This window comes from Gymnoscopelus microlampas (genome assembly GCF_963454915.1).
Source record: "Gymnoscopelus microlampas genome assembly, chromosome: 17".
Lineage (NCBI taxonomy): Eukaryota > Metazoa > Chordata > Actinopteri > Myctophiformes > Myctophidae > Gymnoscopelus > Gymnoscopelus microlampas.
Genome location: NC_139954.1, coordinates 47382386 through 47392501, shown reverse-complemented (window position 1 = coordinate 47392501; position 10116 = coordinate 47382386). Strand labels below are relative to the sequence as shown.

Genomic DNA, 10116 nt, shown 5'->3' with positions numbered 1-10116 from the left:
TGGGGGAACAATTTTTTCCAGTCCAGAGCTCGATGAATGATAGGTACCAAAAAAAAAGTCACTACCAATCAACTTTAAATTGCCTGAAACGTACTCCTAACAGGTTTTTGGGGGAACATTTTTTTTTTTGACACAATGGTGTCACTACCGAAACGAAAAAAAAAAGACAAAGTCCAGAGCTCGATGAATGTTAGGGACAAAAAAAAAAGTCACTACCAATCAACTTTAAATTGCCTGAAACGTACTCCTAACAGGTTTTTGGGGGAACATTTTTTTTTTGACACAATGGTGTCACTACCGAAACGAAAAAAAAATTACTAAGTCCAGAGCTCGATGAATGTTAGGGACCAAAAGAAAAGTCACTACCAATCAACTTTAAATTGCCTGAAACGTACTCCTAACAGGTTTTTTGGGGAACAATTTTTTTTTGACACAATGGCAATTTAAAGTTGATTGGTAGTGACTTTTTTTTTTGGTCCCTAACATTCATCGAGCTCTGGACTTGTCTGAAACGTACTCCTAACAGGTTTTTGGGGGAACAATTTTTTCCAGTCCAGAGCTCGATGAATGATAGGTACCAAAAAAAAAGTCACTACCAATCAACTTTAAATTGCCTGAAACGTACTCCTAACAGGTTTTTGGGGGAACATTTTTTTTTTTGACACAATGGTGTCACTACCGAAACGAAAAAAAAAAGACAAAGTCCAGAGCTCGATGAATGTTAGGGACCAAAAAAAAAGTCACTACCAATCAACTTTAAATTGCCCGAAACGTACTCCTAACAGGTTTTTGGGGGAACATTTTTTTTTTGACACAATGGTGTCACTACCGAAACGAAAAAAAAAAGACAAAGTCCAGAGCTCGATGAATGTTAGGGACCAAAAGAAAAGTCACTACCAATCAACTTTAAATTGCCTGAAACGTACTCCTAACAGGTTTTTTGGGGAACAATTTTTTTTTGACACAATGGCAATTTAAAGTTGATTGGTAGTGACTTTTTTTTTTGGTCCCTAACATTCATCGAGCTCTGGACTTAGTAATTTTTTTTTCGTTTCGGTAGTGACACCATTGTGTCAAAAAAAAAATTGTTCCCCCAAAAACCTGTTAGGAGTACGTTTCAGGCAATTTTAAGTTGATTGGTAGTGACTTTTTTTTTGGTCCCTAACATTCATCGAGCTCTGGACTTAAAATCTTAAATTTGTTTCATTCAAAAACAGTAGACATTTCTGGGCTCACCTAGAAATGTCACCTAGGCTCAATGTAGCCTGACAGCGCGTCGCAGGTTCGACTCCCAATCCTGACGGCCTTTGCTGCATGTCACTCCCCATCTCTCTCCCCATTTCCTGTCAGCCTACTGTCCTGTCAAATAAAGATATAAAAACAGTGGACATGTCTCATTAAAAAGGTCTCAGATACAACCAGTAAATGGTTAAATAATGTATATGGGGCAAACCTGGGTGTAATGTGCAGTACGATTTGAAGTGTCATTGTCTGCTGTTTGAACGCCACCACAGCCCACACTGAAGGTACAACATCACAATGCGACCTAGCGGAAAACAGAAAATGGATTAGTATAGAGCCCTGAGGGACTCAACATTATGGGTTTTAAAGGAATAGTTCACCCCCAAAATGACTTTTTTTCTATCGATTATTATCTATCATATTATTGGCTTAGGAATGCGACAAAAACAAAACAATATCCATGAATTCAAGTCTCCATGGGGTGGCTAATCGATATTTTTTGGGTGAACTATCCCTTTAAGTGCTTAGATGTCCAGGTTAAATACCAAACTTTATAATTAGAAGAAATTAGACGAGTGGTTTCTTCTGTGTGTTGACTTTTATTCGTGCAGCATCAGGTTCCGTTTGCTGTCTCATTGTGTGGCTGGGTTCTGTTTACGCCCAGCTATTGCCTGGCCTTCAGCAGTAGCAGGACAGCACAAGCTCATTACCGCTATGTAGCGTCTACCTCACGCACAATGGATACAATAATTCAAGTTAATTGAATTGGAAGTGAACATAGCGCAAATGCAAATGACATTGACTAGATAATCCTCTTCAATCAAGTGGCATTATTGTGACACCATTGTGTCACTACCGAAACGAAGTTAAATCCGAAAAAATCAATAAGTGTGGAGGCCAAAAAAAAAATTGTTCCCCCAAAAACCTGTTAGGAGTACGTTTCAGGCAATTTCAAGTTGATTGGTAGTGACTTTTTTTTGGTCCCTAACATTCATCGAGCTCTGGACTTAGTAATGTTTTTTTCGTTTCCAGAGCTCGATGAATGTTAGGGACCAAAAAAAAAAGGCGCTACCAATCAACTTTAAATTGGCTGAAACGTACTCCTAACAGGTTTTTGGGGGAACAATTTTTTTTTTGGCCTCCACACTTATTGATTTTTTCGGATTTAACTTCGTTTCGGTAGTGACACAATGGTGTCACAATAATGCCACTTGATTGAAGAGGATTATCTAGTCAATGTCATTTGCATTTGCGCTATGTTCACTTCCAATTCAATTAACTTGAATTATTGTATCCATTGTGCGTGAGGTAGACGCTACATAGCGGTAATGAGCTTGTGCTGTCCTGCTACTGCTGAAGGCCAGGCAATAGCTGGGCGTAAACAGAACCCAGCCACACAATGAGACAGCAAACGGAACCTGATGCTGCACGAATAAAAGTCAACACACAGAAGAAACCACTCGTCTAATTTCTTCTAATTATAAAGTTTGGTATTTAACCTGGACATCTAAGCACTTAAAGGGATAGTTCACCCAAAAAATATCGATTAGCCACCCCATGGAGACTTGAATTCATGGATATTGTTTTGTTTTTGTCGCATTCCTAAGCCAATAATATGATAGATAATAATCGATAGAAAAAAAGTCATTTTGGGGGTGAACTATTCCTTTAAAACCCATAATGTTGAGTCCCTCAGGGCTCTATACTAATCCATTTTCTGTTTTCCGCTAGGTCGCATTGTGATGTTGTACCTTCAGTGTGGGCTGTGGTGGCGTTCAAACAGCAGACAATGACACTTCAAATCGTACTGCACATTACACCCAGGTTTGCCCCATATACATTATTTAACCATTTACTGGTTGTATCTGAGACCTTTTTAATGAGACATGTCCACTGTTTTTATGCCTTTATTTGACAGGACAGTAGGCTGACAGGAAATGGGGAGAGAGATGGGGAGTGACATGCAGCAAAGGTCGTCAGGATTGGGAGTCGAACCTGCGACGCGCTGTCAGGCTACATTGAGCCTAGGTGACATTTCTAGGTGAGCCCAGAAATGTCTACTGTTTTTGAATGAAACAAATTTAAGATTTTAAGTCCAGAGCTAGATGAATGTTAGGGACCAAAAAAAAAGTCACTACCAATCAACTTAAAATTGCCTGAAACGTACTCCTAACAGGTTTTTGGGGGAACATTTTTTTTTTGACACAATGGTGTCACTACCGAAACGAAAAAAAAATTACTAAGTCCAGAGCTCAATGAATGTTAGGGAACAAAAAAAAAGTCACTACCAATCAACTTTAAATTGCCTGAATCGTACTCCTAACAGGTTTTTGGGGGAACGGTAGTGACACCATTGTGTCACTACCGAAACGAAGTTAAATCCGAAAAAATCACTAAGTGTGGAGGCCAAAAAAAAAATTGTTCCCCCAAAAACCTGTTAGGAGTACGTTTCAGGCAATTTAAAGTTGATTGGTAGTGACTTTTTTTTTGGTCCCTAACATTCATCGAGCTCTGGACTTAGTATTTTTTTTTTTCGTTTCGGTAGTGACACCATTGTGTCAAAAAAAAAATTGTTCCCCCAAAAACCTGTTAGGAGTACGTTTCAGGCAATTTAAAGTTGATTGGTAGTGACTTTTTTTTTGTTCCCTAACATTCATTGAGCTCTGGACTGGAAAAAAATGTTCCCCCAAAAACCTGTTAGGAGTACGTTTCAGGCAATTTTAAGTTGATTGGTAGTGACTTTTTTTTTGGTCCCTAACATTCATCGAGCTCTGGAATTAGTATTTTTTTTTTCGTTTCGGTAGTGACACCATTGTGTAAAAAAAAAAATTGTTCCCCCAAAAACCTGTTAGGAGTACGTTTCAGGCAATTTTAAGTTGATTGGTAGTGATTTTTTTTTGGTCCCTAACATTCATCGAGCTCTGGACTTAAAACCTTAAATTTGTTTCATTCAAAAACAGTAGACATTTCTGGGCTCACCTAGAAATGTCACCTAGGCTCAATGTAGCCTGACAGCGCGTCGCAGGTTCGACTCCCAATCCTGACGGCCTTTGCTGCATGTCACTCCCCATCTCTCTCCCCATTTCCTGTCAGCCTACTGTCCTGTCAAATAAAGGCATAAAAACAGTGGACATGTCTCATTAAAAAGGTCTCAGATACAACCAGTAAATGGTTAAATAATGTATATGGGGCAAACCTGGGTGTAATGTGCAGTACGATTTGAAGTGTCATTGTCTGCTGTTTGAACGCCACCACAGCCCACACTGAAGGTACAACATCACAATGCGACCTAGCGGAAAACAGAAAATGGATTAGTATAGAGCCCTGAGGGACTCAACATTATGGGTTTTAAAGGAATAGTTCACCCCCAAAAAAGTAAATTATTATATTATAAAAACATATATTAACTACTTGCCTTTCCCAGATGTACAACCACAAGGACGCACGCGTCAACACTCGGGTCCAGATTGACAAAGGTATCCAGGTCCATGTTGACATTGGAGGCAGCGGCACTTCTCACATAGGAAAGGGATGCACCACCTACAGGTCATAAAGAAAATACTGAATTTATCCATCTCTGAAGTGTGTGTGCGTGTGTGCGTGCGTGCGTGCGTGCGTGCGTGCGTGCGTGCGCGTGCGTGAGAAATTTGAGACATTGTGAGGATGTTTGAGTTAGGCTATTACCACTGGTATACAGTACAGTACAGACAGTTGTGTATGAACTTGGGGTCCTTGACATGGAAATGTTTGAGAACCACTGCAATATACAGTATGTGTTTGTACGCATGTACATGTGAATGAATGCTTGCTTACCCAAAAATGGCTCTGTATTCTGGAAGCTGGTAGTGCTGATAGCTGTAGTGCGGCTGAGTCCAGAGAAGGCTTTTTCTGCGATGTTAAAGAGCACTTTCTTCTTCTCCAGCGTACAGCTGGACACTACCAGCAAACTGGAATTACTGGAAACACCAGGAGACACACAGCACACATCTCAAAAGAGCGCTACCACATTTTCAACCACAAATGTAATTTATTCAGTCTCTAAAATTCAGTCCCTTACATATCTTATTTACCTTTTGGCTAATATGTCATGGAATCACACACATCACTCTTTTATAATTTGCTGTACGATGTTGCTTGTAGAAATGTATGCTCATTTTACTACTTTCTTTTTTATTTGTGAAAATGCGTGAATTATTATTATTATTAGGACTTTTATTTCTATAAAATAATAATTGATTCTTATTTTTGCCAGCCCAAAATACGGATGCCAGGGTTAATTAGGTTAAAAATAGTTTTGGGTGGGCCCGTTGGCCTAGCGGTCCAGGCGCATACCATATATAGGCTCTAATACAGTCTGACAGAGTGTCGCGAGTTTGAATCCCAGTCCCGACAACCTTTGCTGCATGTCATTTCCCATCTCTCTCTCCCTGTTTCCTGTCTCGCTCTACTATACACTGTCAATAAAGCCCAAAATATTCCCAATTTATTTTTTATAATAATAGTTTTTTGGATTAATGTCGATGTTCAAGTGTGTGCAAGTAGTGAAGAAATACTAAAGTAAACATGATTTACGATACTACTGGCTCCCTCCCCAACACCCCTCACCTGAGGGTGTCCTCTGAGATGGTCTGTAGGACACTGGTATCCAGGGAACACAGGTTGGGTCCCTTGACACAACTGAGCTCTGCACTGCCAAGACTGTTGCCCGCCTTAGTCAGATACTTGGAAATGATGGCCTTGGCCTTGATGGTGACAAAAAATGTGTTAGTGCCATATACATGTACTGCACACATTTACGAACACACATGCAAAAACGTGTAAATATAATCACAACACATTATGTTTTCTCACTTTTACACTGATTACACTGCCTGCCAGCCTGCCAGCCAGCCAGCCAGACAGACAAACAGACAGACGCTCTACCTCCTGAGCCACTGCCGCCCCCATGTATATTTGTCAATAACACCATCAATCAATCAAAGATCATTTGTATACTTACCAGAGCTGAATCTCACTCCCCATCTGAAGAGTCCATTAAAGAACACAGTGTGTCAATCTGTGTGATGTTCCACATGGTGATGTCATCAGTAGTGGCGTTGCGTGACGCAGGCCCCAGCTCCTGGATTTTCTCTTCTGGGATGAACGACTCACTGACATAGGCCTGACGTTGTGGATAGAGACATATTAGTGGATAGAGACATATTAGACGGGACACCAGATCAGAAATGCAACTGGAATCACTTTATTTGCGATACCTGTTCATTCATGCAATACATTTACAAGACTTTTATCTTGGTGGTAATGTGGTCAGACAATATTAAATATTATGGTAAAAGGACAACAGCCTCACATGCAAGAATACAATGCAAAATACATTGGAAACAGACTTTCCAAATGTCTTCATGAAGTTATCATTTAATTGGATGAAATACGCCAGGCGCACAAGAAAATACCAATTGTTGACCACGGGGTTGTTGGGGGGCAATATTTATTTATAATATATATTTTTTACATTCATGGTGTAGCCCCTTTAAAATGTAAGCCATTTAACATCATCACAACACACTCACATGACTTGGTAGACATCACAGGGTGGCTTAACCTAAGAAATAAAATAAAAGTCCATGCATTATAATAATAATAATAATAATTATAATTACTATTATATTTTGCTGTACGTTTTTTAAGCTGTCATAAGACGCTCTACAGATGAGGTTACCTCTCTAGCGAGCAGAACCAGGTGGTGCAGGAACTCAGGAAAGTCTCCTTGAGACTGTGTCAGATGGTCAAACACTGCATGGATGATGACGTCTTTCTCTGGAGGAGTAGGCACCAGCAGCATCTCTGAGGTCTGCTTCGGAGTCAGGAGGTGTAGAACCTCCATCTGGACACGTTTAAGACAAGAGAGACAGACAGGACATAATAGGAGAGGGCAGGATATGAGATTTAACCACTGAAGCCCTATTTTATACGTAATCGAATTATAATGTCACACTCGCAAATCAGCTATTACGTTTTTGAAAATCTTGCAATCCTGTGATGACATGCCCAAAATATACGCCAGGTTGAAAGGTTATTAAGTTACTTAAATTGTAGTGTCAAGTACAAACAATCAAATCAATGTTTTCAGTAAAAATGTTCAGATTATCCACACTCACTCCAGAGAAGTCACGGTTGAGGTCATAGAAGTCTGTGATGGGGGCGAACATGGAGAATAATCCAAAGTTCTCCTCCAGCCATTCTGCACTATGGCTGGATGAGGAGACACACTGAGGATCTGAAGATAAATACACAAGTCAGTGTAGGCTATAATAGTATAGTATTAGAATAGAGTAATGTTTTACTCAAAAATGTACTCTGAAAGCAACAGAAATTCCTGTACATCTGCAGACAAATGGTCCTCTGAGCTTGTCTCTAGCTATGGCTACTTGGTTCACTTACCGGACGTGTTGTGATGTAGCAAGAAGGAATGGATGAAGTGTTCGTACATCACTGGGCTGTGGTTGTGATCAGGATCCATGAAACGCATATGATGACTCAGATCTTTTACTCTGGACCCAGCAATGCAAAGAAATGTATCATTATTCCGGGACTATTTTGTGTATTTCGACTATAAGTGTTTTCCAAACGTACGGTCTTACTCTTGACCCATTTTTGGGTCACAGACCAGGTTTTATGAATTAAAGTAAGGTAAAGTAAATATCCTGCTTGTTTTTTGTTTTTTCAAAAATAAACAAAGTCCCACAATCCTTTTTTTCTTTTTTAAATCAACAGATTTTCAGAAATTAAAGAAAAGGAAAAGGAATACAAAAGATTTTCAGAAGATTTTAAGAAATCATTTCTTTAAATATGCATACTTTATAATTCATAATGAATTTTCTTAAAAGTTTAGGTCCCAGGAAGTCACCAAATGTATCTTTCAGGTCTCAAGCTAAAAATGTTTGGGAAACAGTTATGTTCTAGAGAAGATAGCATTCCCTTTATAAACGGGACAACTCACAGGGCTTGGTAAACAGGACAGGTGAAGTTCTTAAAGCTGAGGCAGTCGAGGAGGCTTATGGGAACTGTAGGCAGCAGAGGCAGCAGTTTGATCTGGAACCACATCCTGATGAAGTCTGGGTCCTCCAGGTTCTCCTGGGTCAGGGATGGAGACTCCACCTGAGCAAACACTTCTCTGAAGTGGGACGCAAGCTCACTGAAGTTCTAAAACGAGGGGGGGAAAAGTAGAGTTGTACATGCACAGTGCATGAAACGGGCCACATTTTCCACTGCGTTGGTAAGCTGGTAGAAGAGATGGGGAGAAGGATAATGGATGTACAGGCATGACTTTCCTATCCGACGACATCTAGAATAGAATCTGGAATCCTTTGTGTAATACATTTAAATTAAAGAAATTCAGAAACAATTAATAAAGCCTTCTCACGCCACATGATCTTTCTTCAAGGGTGATGCTGCAAGTGTCCTGGACCTCAGTGGTGTCATTGCCCATGTCCAAATAGCTGTTCAACAAGCAAGCACAATAATCAGCATCATATTCATAGATAATGGACAGTGGACAAAACAAGGGACTTACAAAGGACATAACCTGCAATATTTCTGGATGGCCACCAGAGGGTGGCCACAGGTTGACCTTTGTTATCACTCCAAAATCAGGACATTGTTCACCTTTGTCTTGTTAGGTTCACTATCACAAAGTGACAAATTCCTTGTATCGGTTTGTATTTAAGTTCCCTTTAATAATTTGTACTTTGTTCAGCCACCTACCCTGTGTTCACATCTTAGTAAAGGGCTTGTGTTTGTCTTTCCTTTTGTAATCTTTGTGTCCTGCCTTGCTTGGGTCACTTGTTTAAGGTTACAATCAACAATTCCAGTTATTACTCACTCAATATTTGCTATCTCGCATGTAATATTCAAAGAAACGTTTTGAGTTAATCCATAAATAAACGTTGCCCTTTTGTTGATTTCCATTATTTTGTGTTGTGTTGTGTTGAATGCGAAAGGAAACAGAAGTCCACTAACACCACCGGCACTCTTAATTAAACTAGCTCGGCTCATCCAGGAAAATCTGGGACTTTGGTCAAGACTAGCCTGCACAACATAATTGGAAAGACATGGACGCTGGACTGTACATGCATCTACTCACTGTATGAAAGAATATGAATTGTACTTACAACACTTGGTGGAAGGCATACTTGATTTGGTCAGGGAGTTGCCCATGGGGTAAGAATCTCTGTAATAGTGGCGTTACAACATGGTTGAACCAATCCTCCACATTTGTCACATCAAACTCTTCCATTGGTTGGGCTATGGACGTATTATGTGGCGTGTACATGCCAGCCAGCTCAGCTAGGGTCCAGTTCAGCAGGGTCTGGGTCAGAGTCATGCTTCCGATCTCAGATACATTTCTCTGGAGAGCAACAGATAGATAGGAATGTCAGGGTCATGTCAGGTTAGCAGATGTAATATGCATAATCATAATAAACTAGTCATATAAAAACAAGTAATTGGCTTCTCATATATGCATATAGTATATGTATGTACGCTGTATGTACCTCACGTGTGAGAGACACAAACTCACTGACGAGGCTCCCAACAGGTCTGAAAGCTCCCATCAACCCATTCACCACCTGCAAGTGTTTCAAAAAGAACAAAATAATATTGTTTAAGGTTATGAAGATTACCATCAACAATCTGGTAAAAGTTTAATTGGATGAAAGAAATGTATAATATTTAAAGCTATGCAACCTCTCTGAAGCTATTCTGTGGTGGTGATGGTGGTGAGTAGGGGCTATGTGAGGTGTATGTGTATCCGGGGGTGGAGGTGGGGGTGGGCCCAGGACCACCGGTCATCAAGCTGTGGAAGACCAGGCTGAG

At 40.1% G+C, this 10116-nt stretch overlaps 1 long non-coding RNA gene across 1 annotated transcript; it reads right to left on the bottom strand.

The window, feature by feature from the left end:
• Positions 1-8482: 8482 nt before the first annotated feature.
• On the bottom strand, positions 8483-9621 carry LOC311064846. The gene is made up of 3 exons (XR_014602758.1): positions 9414-9621; positions 8666-8741; positions 8483-8523 (listed from the first exon to the last, which is right to left on the bottom strand). It is a non-coding gene; the product is annotated as an uncharacterized lncRNA (long non-coding RNA).
• Positions 9622-10116: the final 495 nt, after the last annotated feature.